This window comes from Homarus americanus, unplaced genomic scaffold, assembly GCF_018991925.1.
Source record: "Homarus americanus isolate GMGI-L3 unplaced genomic scaffold, GMGI_Hamer_2.0 scaffold30535, whole genome shotgun sequence".
NCBI classification, from domain to species: Eukaryota; Metazoa; Arthropoda; class Malacostraca; order Decapoda; family Nephropidae; genus Homarus; species Homarus americanus.
The window spans coordinates 10,418,422-10,433,607 of record NW_024732440.1 but is presented as its reverse complement, the minus strand read 5'-3'; the positions used below and the strand labels follow the sequence as shown (position 1 = coordinate 10,433,607).

The 15,186-nt window shown below is 39.3% G+C and overlaps 1 protein-coding gene across 2 annotated transcripts in view; it reads left to right on the top strand.

Moving 5' to 3' along the window:
• Positions 1–829: 829 nt before the first annotated feature.
• The window catches only part of LOC121868812 (exocyst complex component 2-like), a 70,046-nt gene continuing 55,689 nt past the window's right edge, over positions 830–15,186 (top strand). For both annotated transcript variants that reach the window (XM_042369765.1, XM_042369764.1), the window contains exon 1: positions 830–1,038. The gene's annotated coding sequence lies outside the window, so the exon portion shown is untranslated. The remainder of the gene's footprint in view (positions 1,039–15,186) is intronic.

The window sequence follows — 15,186 nt, the reverse complement described above, 5'->3', positions numbered from 1 at the left end:
ACGACCCGCCCGCCCTTATGAGACGGGAGTGGAGCCAACTGTACAGGTACTTTGGTTGTGAACAACCTTATTATAAGAATACTACAGTATGTAAAAAAAAGACTGCTAGCTTAGTTGCCCGATTCAACTTTCTCGAAATGGTCTGAGAACTTCGGTCGGTAGTATGACGACAAACTTTATTTCATTACTTTATGTTATCGAAAATATTTAATAAGGTGTGATTTCTTATACTGGAGCAGGTTCAGGTACATTCAGGAGCCGGTGCATGCCCAGTATTTGCCAACAGTGCGTGACAGAGACGTGACCGATCGCCCGGGCGGCTAGCGAGCCAATCTTTTGGTGAAGAATATAAATGATAAGGAAAAGTAATCAGAGATGTGACCGATCGCCCAAGCGGCTAACAAGCCGATCAGTGGTGAAGAAGATAAAAGTAAAAGAAGCCAATCAGATCCTTTATACCTATAATGCTAATTTTGCTATACAGTAGCCTACTGTATATTGTGTTGTCTGTCTGTGGAATTAACAACCGCCTTAAAATAGTTTAGTTTTTATTTCTTTACTTGTTAATGGTATTCATATGAAGTGTGATTTTTTCCTAGCCCAAATTATGACTTTTTTCATGTGGTTTTATTTCCGTTCCTTCGTTCACCCATAATTCGACCCCCTTCCCCCCCTAATATAAAATCCGCTTCTGCGTTATTTCTGTCTTTTAAACTGCCTGATATTTAAACTGTTCGCATGTTTAAAATTTGATCTGCAAATTGTTGTTTAATACAAATAATGTTCAATTTAATGAGGAGTGTGGCATATTTATTTATTTGTGTTAGGCGCGTTTACCACGGGAGGGCGTAAATATTTAGTCACAATTCACTAGTGTCAGACAACAAAAACCTCTTTCTCTGTGAGGCATCAGTAATGTGGTAGGATTGAACTGTAACATGAAAATAACAGGATATATCAATATATACAAGAAGCTGGACAATAGTTATATTACTGGACCATAATAAGAAGTTGCCACAAACTGTCTGAAACCAGGAGGTAAACAAAATGTTTACTTGTGTATTTTTATTTTACATTACAAATTGAGTATATTATTGTGCCACCAACCAGCAGTCTGCTAGCGTGCCATCTGGCTATAAAGATACATCAATATTTAATTAATATATGGTAAATGTGAAAGAAAGGAGGCCAAGCACTACCACCAAAAGGAGTTGTTTGGTTTCGTAAATTTTTCCACATTCTGGTAATTATTGAAGACTGACCCGCTGCTGATTTTTCATAGAGAACGATTATAAAAACTCAGAAATTTTACTATATTTATTGCAGCCACTGTCTTAGTTCTGGCAAATGAAAAAGTGGTTATTTCTAAATTAAACCTAGCCTTAGTTGAGAAGAAAAGCAAGCAGCAGAAGTGTTGTTAGAGAACCTCACTAACTTAACCAAAGAAACCTACCCAGCCTTATCTAACTTCCTAGCCTTGGGGCTCTGCCCCCTCTGCATATTAAACAGAAAGAACTTACTGCGCTTGGTGTGTGTAATTTTAATTTTTTTTGTGGATGTGAGAGCAGCTGCCTGAACCGAGTAGCTCATAACCATATAGTACTGGCATCGATCGGGGCTGTCATTGTTATTGGCGGGGATGCTCCTTCTCTGCTGCATTACCACCGGCAAAGACAAGTAGTGCGCACCTAGTCACCTAATTATCTACCAAATGAAGCAGTTTTGAAAAACATGCTTATCATATCAACTCACTGATGAAAATGTAGTAAGAATGTAAACATCAAAGCAAATAACGCGTTGGTGGGATAGTCATTAATATTAGCCAATGTTCTTATCATTATAGTAAGTACACTATTTTAAAAGAGGCAACATATACTAGAATTGAATAGATCCTGACCTAACCAACCTTAAGAAACCTAACCTAACCTAACCAACCAAAGAAACCTACCTAACCTTAATTAACTTCTTAGCCAGGGGGCTCCGCCTCCTGGATCCCCCACCATATTAAACATATTTAAAATTACTTATCTGGTACCAATGAAAGAAACTTCGTTGAAGTGTTATGGTGTAATTTTTTTCTGTGAACAGTACGCTCGGACCGAGTGGGTCAGTTGTAAAACATACTGAACATGCGCTGACTTGGCAGATTTTTCTAGGAGTATTTATAGTAAATAATTAATATTTTCGTACAAAGCACGTCAACACATCATTTTAGTGTCATTGATCATAGATAGAGAAATTATATATATATATATATATATATATATATATATATATATATATATATATATATATATATATATATATATATATATATATATATATATATATATATATATATATATATATATATATATATATTCCTCACTTAACTTCGTGGTTCCTTTCCTAAAAACCAGGACGTTAACAGAATCACTTTTCCCCATAAGAAATAGATAAAATACCGGGAGTTACGTTCCCCAGCCTCCCTTTATCCCATAAAATACATTACAATGGCATTTTTATTGACAATAGTATACAGTATATACATATATATAAATACACTAAATCATTTTGAATTGTACTCACTGATGGGCGGAGGTGGTGGAGCGAGTGTGTGTTGGGTAGTGGAGCGGAGGAGGAGGGTGGCGAGCCACTGAAATCCAGCGGGTGGCTCCTCCTCCCACTCTGACTGGGGTTCCTCTGCTGCTGTTTGCTCCTCCTCGGCTGCTGGTTGCTCCTCCTCGCTTGCAGGCTGTTGTGAAGATGTTGCTTCTGCCTTCCGGCAACGAAAAAACAATCCAGGTTGACTGCTAAGTGCTCCTCTTATTTTTGTCCTTGTAGATCTCATTATGGCAACAAAGAGTTTCCTCCATGTTGCGTACAACCTTTGAGCTATGCTCTCTGTTTGGGTCGTCATCAATGAAGATTTGTATTCCTTGCTGGATCATGTTGAATGCTTCTGCCATCCTCTTGGTAGTTAGCGTTCGTTGTAGTTCTTCTTCTTCATCATTGTCTTCAGTGGCACTGCATTCTGTTAGCAGTTGCAGATTTTCATTCGCAAACTCTTCTGTATGGGATGCCTGGACTTGCTCAATATCCTCAGATTCCAACTCATGAAAGCCTGCCTGTCTAGCCAAGCTGAGGATAACCCTATTCACAGATGGGACTAAGTCCGTGAATCCCATAAAACTGTTCACACACCTGGGCCATAACTTAAGCCACACACCATTCAGGCAACTTTCTGAAACTTCTTCCCATGCCTTGCCAATGTTGTTGATTGCATGAAGAATGTTGAAGCCACACCAATAGATTTATTTTCTCTGTCAGTAGCCTTGAGCAGTTGGTCCATGGTAAGCCTTGAATGCGGCGATAATGCCTTGGTCCATAGGCTGCATCAGTGTTGTTGTGTTAGGAAGCAGGAAGACAACTCGAACATTGACATGTAAGTTGTCGAGACTGGGAGGATGCGCTGGAGCATTGTCAATGACATGAAGAATTTTGAAGTCCAGGTTCTCCTTGGCACAATAATCCTTCAGTGCAGGGATGGCATACACAGTTAACCACTGGCTAAATATGGTGCTGGTTATCCATGCCTTCTTATTTGCCTTGTAGATAACAGGAAAGTGATCCTTAGAGTAACCTTTCAAGGCACGTGGGTTGGCAGCACAAAAAATTAGCATTGGCTTCAGCTTGAAGTCGCCAGCAGCGTTCGCGCCAAGCAGCAGCATCAAGCGGTCTTTTGCCACTTTATAACCTGGCGCTCTTTTTTCTTCCTTGGAGATATAGGTTCTTTCGGGCATCCTCTTCCAAAAGAGACCAGTCTCATCCGCATTGAAGACGTGTTTCACTGAGTAGCAGAGTTTTTCAATTGACATCAACGCCAATAACAAAGTATTCAAATTATCAAAACCAGTTTTTGACCATACACTGTGATCAGTTGAAAAGAGCAAACACGGCCAGCAGAAGAGTTTGTTCAACACGTTTGAGCCAGTCAACCATTGCGTGCTTTCGTACTGCGTGATATTAAAATGCCTAACATATTCTTTGTTTTTATCTGTATGCTTCTTTGTAAGTCCTGGAATTCGTGGACAGGTCTACGTTTTCCTACGATTTCAATTTTCTCTGAAGTGTTTCTTCTCGAAAACGGCTTTTCCAGCAGTTCCTTAACTAAACAAGTGTCCTCTTCTACCACAGTTTCCATCGCAAGTAGAATGTTTATAACATTATAAGTCTATAACACTCGGGTAGCAGAAGCACCACAACACACACGAGCGGAAGAATGTAAACAACACGCACGACCCACACGGACTCATGGGTGGAGCGACACTGATGCTCCACGGCCTGGCGCATAATATCTGCCATTTCACCGTGGTATGACTGTGACGTCAGCGAGCTGCGCACGCAGGCTTTCATCGAGGTGAAACAACACCTACCGATGCGCTTGGGAGAGAAGCTAGCCCCGGCCTCGCTCCCTTACACAGTGCTGTTACTAAGCGCGAGGCTGCATTTTAGAGTACAGTATAAATGTAAATTTATTATTTAAGATGAATAAACAAAGAAAACGCTCTGATCAGTGACCATGCGCCGCATGCCTAGCATGCTCAGAGGATTCGCCACTGATATACATACATACATACGTACATAACAGCTCCTCCCCGACTTACGATGGGGTTAGGGACCCAAATCCAGGTCGTAATTCGAAATGGTCGTAAGTCGAAAATGCTTAAATAATACATAGAAAATCTAAAATGGGTGTCTCTTTTTCTTCTCAGCACCACAAAACTCTCACTTTTAACCTTGCTAGCCATTTTAAAGTGAATTGCAAACGAAAATTTTGTCTGTGTACTGACGTTAGGACTCAAAAGTACTTAATTTGACAAAATTTTGGTACGACTGAGGCAGGTCGAAGTGCGGGTGGTCGTATGTCGGGGAGGAGCTGTACATACAGGAGTATATATATACAGTCAACCCTCGCTTTACGCGGTCCCACTTTACGCGTTTCCACGTTTACGCGGTACCCTGCCGAACACGGAATGCTCACTTTCCGCGGTGTGTGTACCCTTTTACGTGGAGAGCGGCGCGAGCAGGGTGCGCACAAGGTTGCCCAGTCATCAAAACATTACCTAGTTCTTCACCCGCCACCCACCACAGCCGGCCCAAGTCAGTGATAGTGATAATGATAGTGAGGATATGGACTTATATGGACTTTGAGGGGTTTGACAAAGAGGCCCTGCAAGCCTCTGTGGTGGAAGGTTCCATGACAAAACCCCAACTGGGTTGTCATTTATCAACACTAATCTAACTTAACCTAACCTAACGTAACCTAACCTAACCTAACCTAAACAAAACATAAAAGTGTTTTATTTTATATTTTATATATGAGACTGGGGTTTTGTCCGTTGGGGTTTTATCCGGTCACCGTGGTGGACAGTGATACAATTGATACAAGTGATACAGGTGAGGGCCAATAATCTGCCCTCTGCCTCGGAACCAACCCCCCATCCCCGTGTGCCCAGCCATCTTTTCTACGAATGTAAGTGTTAAAAAAACTAATATTATTGATATTTCTCTTAATTATTAATTGTGTGTGCATACCATCATAAAATTAAGAAGTTATTTTTACTACAGCGTAGGTATTGTGTCTGAAAAAGTGGAGTTTGGGGGTCGGCCCGGTCCCTATTTCAATTAATCCCATATGTTATGTTGTTCACTTTACGCGGGCGCCGTGGGTTCAATTGACCGCGTAAAGTGAGGGTTCACTGTATATATATATATATATATATATATATATATATATATATATATATATATATATATATATATATATATATATATATATATATATATATATATATATATATATATATATATATATATATATATATATATATATATATATATATATATATATATATATATATATATATATTTTTTTTTTTTTTTTTTTTTTTTTTTTTTTTATAAAATCAATGGAAATGAACAGGAGGTTTTGCTGTTTTATTGACATCTGAAGATGTCTTGAATAAAGACTTAAAGCTATATTGTTTATATTATATATATATATATATATATATATATATATATATATATATATATATATATATATATATATATATATATATATATATATATATATATATATATATATATATATATATATATATATATATATATATATATCATGTAACCACAATGAAAACGTGATAAGATAAATCTTGATAAAATCACACGGAAAATGGAAACCGGTCGGAATTTGCTGGACTTTAATTTCTCACTTGACTTGGACGGAAAATGGAAACTGGGTCGAATTTGCTAACTTTAATTTCTCACTTGACTTGGGGTTTATTAAAAATTAGGAGATGGTAATGGCAGTGGAAGCGCCTTTGAGAAAAAAAAAAATCCCGAATCCTGAGGCCAAGAACACCTAACCTACTACACAAAATGAATTGTCCGTGACCTGTGGAAGGATAGAAGGCCTGTGACTGGGATGAATGAGACACACCAAAAATTCAGACTTATATTCCCCTCCAACACTACAAACACAATCAAATAATGGTACACCAATATGCGACCTCTTAACTTAAAACTTAAAACACTACCTGGGGAATAAAAAGAGAATGACAGGAAATTATTAGGAACACAGGCAACAATAAATTTGAAGTATTAAGAAATGTTAATTGCACACATGAACAGGCCTTTAAGGGCTTTCTACAAATAATATCAGTCACTTAGAAATGGTACTAAAAAATAAGAAATTAAATACTCCACAATGAATAGGGCCTTTAAGGGTTTTCATAACAAAATAATATTATCAGTCACTTTCGAGGAATGGTAATAAAATATAAGAAATTAAATACTCTACAATGAATAGGCCTTAAGGGCTTTCAACAAAATAATATCAGTCACTGAGGAAAATGGTAATAAAATTTAAGAAATTAAATACTCACAATGAATAGGCCTTTAAGGGCACTCAACAAAATTATAGCACCCCAACAGATGTACACTTCCTAACCTAACCTACCCACTACTCTCTGGGGAACAAGGTTATACCTGAGATCGTGAATTATGAAGAACAATTAGAAAAGTATTAAAAGAATCAAATCACAGTATCACTCTGGTTCCACTTTAATGGCACAAACATTCAAAAACAATATTATCAAAATTATTTAGAAACTATTAAACCACACACGCCAAGATAATATCAGTCTGAGGAATGGTGTTAACTACATCCTAATAAGGAGGAAAATGTTCCCCAGGTATCTCCTAGAGACTCAGACTCACGGGTCTCAGTGTGTGACCATTAGTTTACTCAGATAGGCCTCAGTGTACTCCCAGCAAGCGCCCATAAAGCGGAAGGGGAGGAGCCAATCAGACCTTGTACAGTTGAGAGAAACTTTAGCTTCCCCTGCTAGCAAGAGGGTTTCACTAGCTGCTCGACATGGGGTTGTGCACTGGAGTGGTAAGAACTGATCACCACTGCTGACGCTGGTCCCGTGTCGTTTTAGTTGTCGGGAGCACTCGCTTCACTCAAGAGATCCTTTTGCCACCCCGCTAAACAGTGACAGCCCACACTGGATCGTCCACGGCGCATAATCGCCACCCTCAATCATCAACGGCAGTCAATCTCGCAGGTCAACTCCGGTCAACTCCAGTCAACTCCGGTCAACTCCAATCAAGGGTTCTGACGGAAACCTTTGTTATACTGCAATAGCGCAGCACAGGTGACTAGGGCTATCGCGGACTATTTCTGATGGACGCCATGAACGCCTTTGTCTGTGTGAATGCTCTCCGGACTGCCTAGCTAGCGTCAAAGGCCTCCCTGCCATGCTTAGCTTGGGCCTACGTGATATATTTACCGCCTAACTAATAACCCCTTGGGACAATTCGTGAACATTATTCAGACTGCTAAACCATCTATAATAATTTCAAATTCAATAATAGTCCCTTAACTTCATGAATCGATCATTATTAATTCGGTAAATCATATTTAATATCATATAGGCCTAGTTCCGCTAATCTGTCGCCATTTAGCAGGCAGCGCCTCCTCAGATGACCTTGAACGCCGGTATCACTCATGGCGGGCATTTGACATTACTCTTGAAATTTCTGAATATTACACCCAATTCTAAAAAGACATACTGTCTCTATGTGCTGAGAAACATGCATACTAATTCCTAAAATTTTATTCTAAGGATTGCACCTCACCCCTTTTGCTAAATGCAGCATTCTGCCTTTCTTTCTCTCTTTCTCCCGCTTAACACTCGAATTCTAAAAAGACAGCACTGCCCCTATGTGCTGAGAGAACAACTTAAAACCCACCTTCAACTCTGTACTATTCCACTCGCAGCCAAAGCAACTCACCTACTTTTCCTAGCCCAACTCAATCCAACCAGAACATCACGCCCCTTTGCCTGGCCTCTTAACTAGAGAACCCAGTGTCAAAAAATACACAGTCTAAAAACAAACATGTTTCCTTGGCCTGCCCTCCTTGAACCAAGAGGAACCAGTGTCAAAAAAAAAATACACAGTCCAAAACAAGATGTTTCTCCTTTTGCCTGGCCCTGAGCCAAGAGGAACCAGTGTCAAAAAAAATACTCAGTCCATATCTCCAACATGTTTCCTTGCCTGGCCTTTTGAGCTAAGAGGAACCAGTGTCAAAAACAACATTTCAGTCCAAAACAAACATGTTTCCTTTTGCCTGGCCTTGAGCTAAGAGAACCAGTGTCAAAAATACTATCCACGCTCAACCTCATGCCGCAGACTAACCTCTGAAAAATGTACTCAGTCCATCTTTAGTGAGGCCCTGACATAAATCAGTATTCTCAATCCCGCCATGACAGCAACTCAACTCCGCCATGACAGCAACCACTACTCAACGCACATCTCTGACCTAACCATCTCCAATCCCTCTGCCCTACTCACAACCTCCAACTCACCCCCCCTACAACCTGCCTTTTCTCATTACCATGCACCCTAAACTGTAATCGGGTCGGTTTCGGGTTTTGTCTCTCAGCTGGAGGCTCGATCAACCTCTGAACTACTTCTACGCATCTCCCTATATTTCCCACTTGGACCTCACACTTCCTTGACTGCTGGACGGTGCCTGACATTCACCCCTTGCTCCTCCCCTGAACCGCTGAATGTGCGCCTGAGACTTCACTCCTTGAACCTGTTTACCTGTGCTTGATAATCCCTCTTTAGGTCTCCTAACTCCTCTCTCAGCTGTACCATGTCCCGCGCCGCCTTCCTCCTCATACACATCTCTATTATCAAGCCTAACTAACCTAGTCCGGCAATAAGGATGAGACTCAGTGTAGTTCAATCCCTCACCATTGCTAACCAACACATGATGACATGCTCATTATCCCAACCACAGTACTATCAGTCAACATTAAAACTACGCCTACACCATTTGTAACCGGTCGAATTATGGATCTCTTAATTTTCACTTGACTTGGGGTTTATTAAAAATTAATAGATGGTACGGCAGGAAGCCAGCCTTTGAGAAAAAATCCTGAACCAGCACAAGAACACTAAAATCTACTACACAAAAATGAATTGTCCGTGGACCCGTGTGGGAAGGATAGCGCTCAGACTGATGAATGAGACACACTGTAAAATTTAGGATACTTATATTCTCCAACACTACAAACACAATCATCAAATAATGGTACACCAATATATGCACCTCTTTTAACTTAAACTTAAAACACTACTCTGGGGAATAAAAGTTATAAATGGCATAGAAATGGTTAGAAACACAGGCAACAATAAATTCCAGTATTAAGAAATGTTACTGTAATACATGAACAGGCCTTATGGCTTTCAACAAAATAATATCAGTCACTTAGAAATGGTACTAAAAAATAAGAAATTAAATATTCCACAATGAATAGGCCTTATGGTTTTCTGCAACAAATAATATCAGTCACTGAGGAATGGTAATAAAATATAAGAAATTAAATATTTCACAATGAATAGGCCTTTAAGGGCTTTCAACAAAATAATATCAGTCACTGAGGAAATGGTAAAAATTAAGAAATTAACACTACACGAATAGGCCTTTAAGGGCACTCAACAAAATTATAGCACTTAACAGATGTACACTTTCCTAACCTAACTCTACCCACCACTCTGGGGAACAAGTTATACCTGAGATCAGAAATTATGAAGAACAATTAGAGGCATTAAAAGAATCAAATCACAGTATCACTTCTGTCTCCACTTAATGGCACAAACATTCAAAACAATATTATCAAAATTATTTAGAAACTATTAAACTACACACGTCAAGACAATATCAGTCTGAGGAATGGTGTTAACTACACCCGTAATAAGGGAGGGAAAATGTTCCTCTAGGTATCTCCTAGAGACCTAGACTCACGGTCTCAGTGTGTGACCATTAGTTTACTCAGATAGCCTCAGTGTACTCCCAGTGCGTCCATAAAGCGGATGGGAGTGAGCCAATCAGACCTTGTACAGTTGAGAGAACTTTAGCTTCCCGTTAGCAAGAGGGTTTCACTAGCTGCTCGGGACATGTGGGGTTGTGCACGGGAGTGGTAAGAACTGATCACCCACTGCTGATGCTGGTCCCGTGTCGTTTTAGTTGTCGGGAGCACTCGTTCACTCAAGAGATCCTTTGCTACCCCGCTAAACAGTGACAGGCCTACACTGATCGGTCCAATGGCGACAATCGCCACCCTCAATCATCAACGGCAGTCAATCTCTCGCAGTCAACTCCGGTCAACTCCAGTCAACTCCAATCAACTCCAATCAAGTGGGTTCTGACGGAAACCCTGACCTCTGCAATAAGCGCCTTTACAGGTGACTAGGCCCGCGTGACTATTTCTGATAAGGGCGGAACGTCTTGTCTGTGTAGATATGCTCTCGGGACTGGGCCCTGTAGCGTCGCGTCTCCTCAAGGCGTTAGCTTGGGCCTACGTGATATATTTACCGCCTAACTAATAACTCCTTGGGACACCCGTAACATTATTCAGACTGCTAAACGATCTATAATAATTTCAAATTCAATAATAGTCCCTTAACTTCATGAATCGCATCATTATTAATTCGGTAAATCACATTTAATATCATATAGGCCTAGTTCCGCAATCTCTCGCTACGAGCAGGCAGCGCTCCCTCCCCTCAGATGACCTTGAACGCTCAGTATCACTCATGGCGGGGCATTTGAAATTACTCTGAAATTTCTGAATATTACATATATATATATATATATATATATATATATATATATATATATATATATATATATATATATATATATATATATATATATATATATATATATATATATATATATATATATATACACACACACATACAGTATATACAGTCGATCTCATTATTTCGACACCATAATCCGGATTGGATAATTCGGACAAAATCTGATTTTTTTTTTTTTTTTTTTAAGATTTGTAGGAATATTACCTACGCGGACCTTAAGCTAAAATGCTGGTCCACCCACTGCTGAGATAAAACACCAGCGTCTTTTTGGTTAAATGTAACATCTCTACCACTAGTGTGGGGGGGGGATGCAACTTTTAGCATCAGACATGAAAAATATTTACCATTTACTGCCAGTAAACAATGGAAACGTAAAATATATACCAATTAGTAATGAAAAGTTGTGCAGTTCCTTCAGTAAATGAAGCTCACCAACTTACAATAGGCTAAATTACCTTACAACGTGTTTTCAGTAGTCTATGTTGAAGTTCTTAGCACAGGCTAACTTATCATATATACGGTATCACAGTTCTCATTGATCTACAAAAAATACCGGTAATAAAAACCTTTTCGATATTTCACACTTATTATAATACCTGGTAATCTACTTCAACCTCCTATTGTTTACAACGACGCATGACGCACCACCAGCTGTTGAGTATCAGCTAGACGGTACACGTGTTTTTCGAATCGTTTTCAGTTAAAAAACTGTTTCATCACATGTATATTTTACCTTAACTGTGCCTGAATGAATATATTCTCGGAAATAAATAGTAGTTTTGCTGAAATGTGATGTATTTTAATGTAAAATAGGATAAAATACATGACTAAAACAAAAGACTTTACCTAACCTTCCGATGTTCAAGAGAAGTTACTCGTTTTTTTAATAGTTTTTGGTTAAAATATTGTTATATTACAATGGTATTCTATTCATACTGTGCTTGATATAATGCATTCACGGAAATGTAATATTTTTGCTGAAATTACGTACGTATTACAGTGGAAAGTGGGATAAAATTGTGACGAAAACAATGACTTTCGCTGTCTTTCGTTCAAAAGATGTTACCGTAATCGCTTTTCGATTGGTTTTCCGTTAAAAAACTGTTGTATTACAATAATATTCTATCCTAATTGACTTGAATAAATACTACGATACCATATTTCTGAATATTTTAATTAAAATCCATCAAAATCATTTTCCTTGTCATCGTCTGCAGCACCAAACAGCTTCTCCCAGTCCTCTCCTTGAACACGGCTAGAGGGTACGTGTTTTTCGAATCGTTTTCAGTTAAAAAACTGTTACATCACACGTATATTTTACCTAAACTGTGCCTGAATGAATATATTCTCGGAAATAAATAGTAGTTTTGCTGAAACGTGATGTATTTCAATGCAAAATAGGATAAAATACATGACAAAAACAAAAGACTTTACCTAAGCTTCTGTTCTTGAGATGTTTTTTTAATAGTTTTTGGTTAAAATACTGTTATATTACAATGATATTCTATTCATACTGTGCTTGATATAATACATTCTCGGAAATGTAATATTTTTGCTGAAATTACGTACGTATTACAGTGAAAAGTGGGATAAAATCGTGACGAAAAAAATGACTTTGAAATATAATGCAATATTAACCCCTAAATCGGTTAATTCGGACAATCGGCTAAAACAGACACCCTTCCCCCCCTATTGGTCCGAATTAACGAGGGTCCACTGTATCTACTTATTAAAGTAAAAAAAAAATAGTACTTTTCCTTAAGTATGGTTTTCTAATACTTTTACTCCAATACAATTGAAAAGAACAAAAATCGTTCCCTGTTATCTGCTCCAAACAAACAAAAGTTTTTTATGTCTGTAACAAACTAATACGGTAGTACCCCGATTTACGCGGTCAATTGAACCCACAGGGTACCGCTTAAAGTGAAAACTGCGTAAAGTGAACAACAGAACATATGGGATTAATTCCAATAGAGACTGGCCCGACCCCCAAACTCCACTTTTTGACGACACAACTATGTTGTAGTAAAAATATTATCTTAACTTTATGATGGTATGCACACACAATTAATAATTAAGAGAAATATCAATAATATTAGTTTTTTTAACACTTACATTAGTAGAAAAGATGGCTGGGCACACGGGGATGGGGGGTTGGTTCCGAGGCAGAGGGCAGATTATTGGCCCTCACCTGTATCACTTGTATCAATTGTATCACTATCCACCACAGAGGCTTGCAGGGCCTCTTTGTCAAACCCCTCAAAGTCCATGTAAGTCCATATCCTCACTAAAATTATCACTATCACTGACTTGGGCCGGCTGTGGTGGGTGGCGGGTGAAGAACTCGGTAATGTTTTGATGACTGGGCGACCTTGTGCGCATCCTGCCCGCGCCGCTTCCCGCGTATATGAGTAGATGCACCGCGGAAAGTGAAAGTTCGGTTCTGGCGAGGCACCGCGTAAATGAAAAATCGCGGAAAGTGAAACCGCGTAAAGCGGGGTAATACTGTAATATATTTTGAATTATTTAATTAATTAATTAAAATAGTTGTGTGGGTGGAGGGTATGGTGTAAGTGGAGCCATGAAGGGTATGGTGTGGGGAGACACCACGCGGTCATATACCTAGAGGTCTAGTGTGGTGAGGTGGTCAAGTCAGATCAGGTGGCAGTGGCCATGACAGTGGCCTTTCCCTTTGATATCTTGTGTCCATGAGCACCTTGACCAACCACCTCACCTAGTCTACCTTCTTATCCCCCTCCTCCATCGAATCCCCTCTCTTTTCCCTCACCTTTCTGTTACACATCAGTTACTCTTTGCATATCCCTGTACCTAAAATGAATTTCAAAGAAGCTGTAATTCTAAATTGCTTAACATAATTCCATCTAAGATGAAATTACTGGTTTGTAAAGCAGTTTAGTATCTATGCATATGTGTGAGACTGGGTGTATTTAAAATTCGGCTTAAATAACTAAGTACCATTGCCCATCCCCCCCCCCCCTCACTAGCACCCACAGATGTTACATGGTGTGAAAAATTCAGCCACTCATCAATTAGAATCGAAGTGATGCAACCACAGCCACACCCTTAATTACAGGGACAGTTCACAGGGATTCTTAATCAGACTCAGTCAGACAGTCACTTTAGAGGCAACAATCATCCACAAACTCCTCAACTGAAAGAGCTTGACAGCTCCTTGGAATGCCCATGGGATGGAATGGAACTACTGAGGTCTTTCCTGACATTATGTGACTTATCTCTCTGAAGTTTAACACTCCACTACTTGCATCTGCTGCTTGTGAGCATCTGTTTATTCATGCTGGGATTTTTATCTTTTATTTAATTAATTTATTGCACCCCAGGGGGCGACAAGCCTAGACACAAGACCATGTGGTCAGACACTAATACATTGGTATTCGTGTCTTGCAGGGCACGCTATGACCCGTAATATGGAGACAATATTGATATGATTTAAGAACAATGAGAGTTAGCACCCACCAAAGCATGGGTAGCATACAAGAATTAAATTAAATTATTACAAATAAGTAGGTGGTGACATATAGTGGTTAGTGACTCTCCCTGTGGTAGGAGGTCCCTGACAGTGAGGCAGTTAAGGCAATAGTGATAGTTACAGAGTTTACAGGAGGAGAAGTGCTGGTCATCCCCCACCTCAGATACATGCCAAATAGGTCTGTATCCTAATCTAATGTGAGCAGAAACAACATTATGCGGACCATAAGTCCATGTCGACGATACTTGTGTGAATGAGGAAGAAAGTGATCATAATGGTGGATGGATATATTTTCAGCACGTTCACTATCCCTCCAATGGATTGTAGGAAGAAGAGTGACTGAACGTATTCTCTTTCGGTATTTCAAGCTGGGCTTTTATTTAGGCCCAAAAGATCCTCATTGGACAGCCAATATTTTGAGAATCAGTTATTGATTAATCTTAAAAGAAACA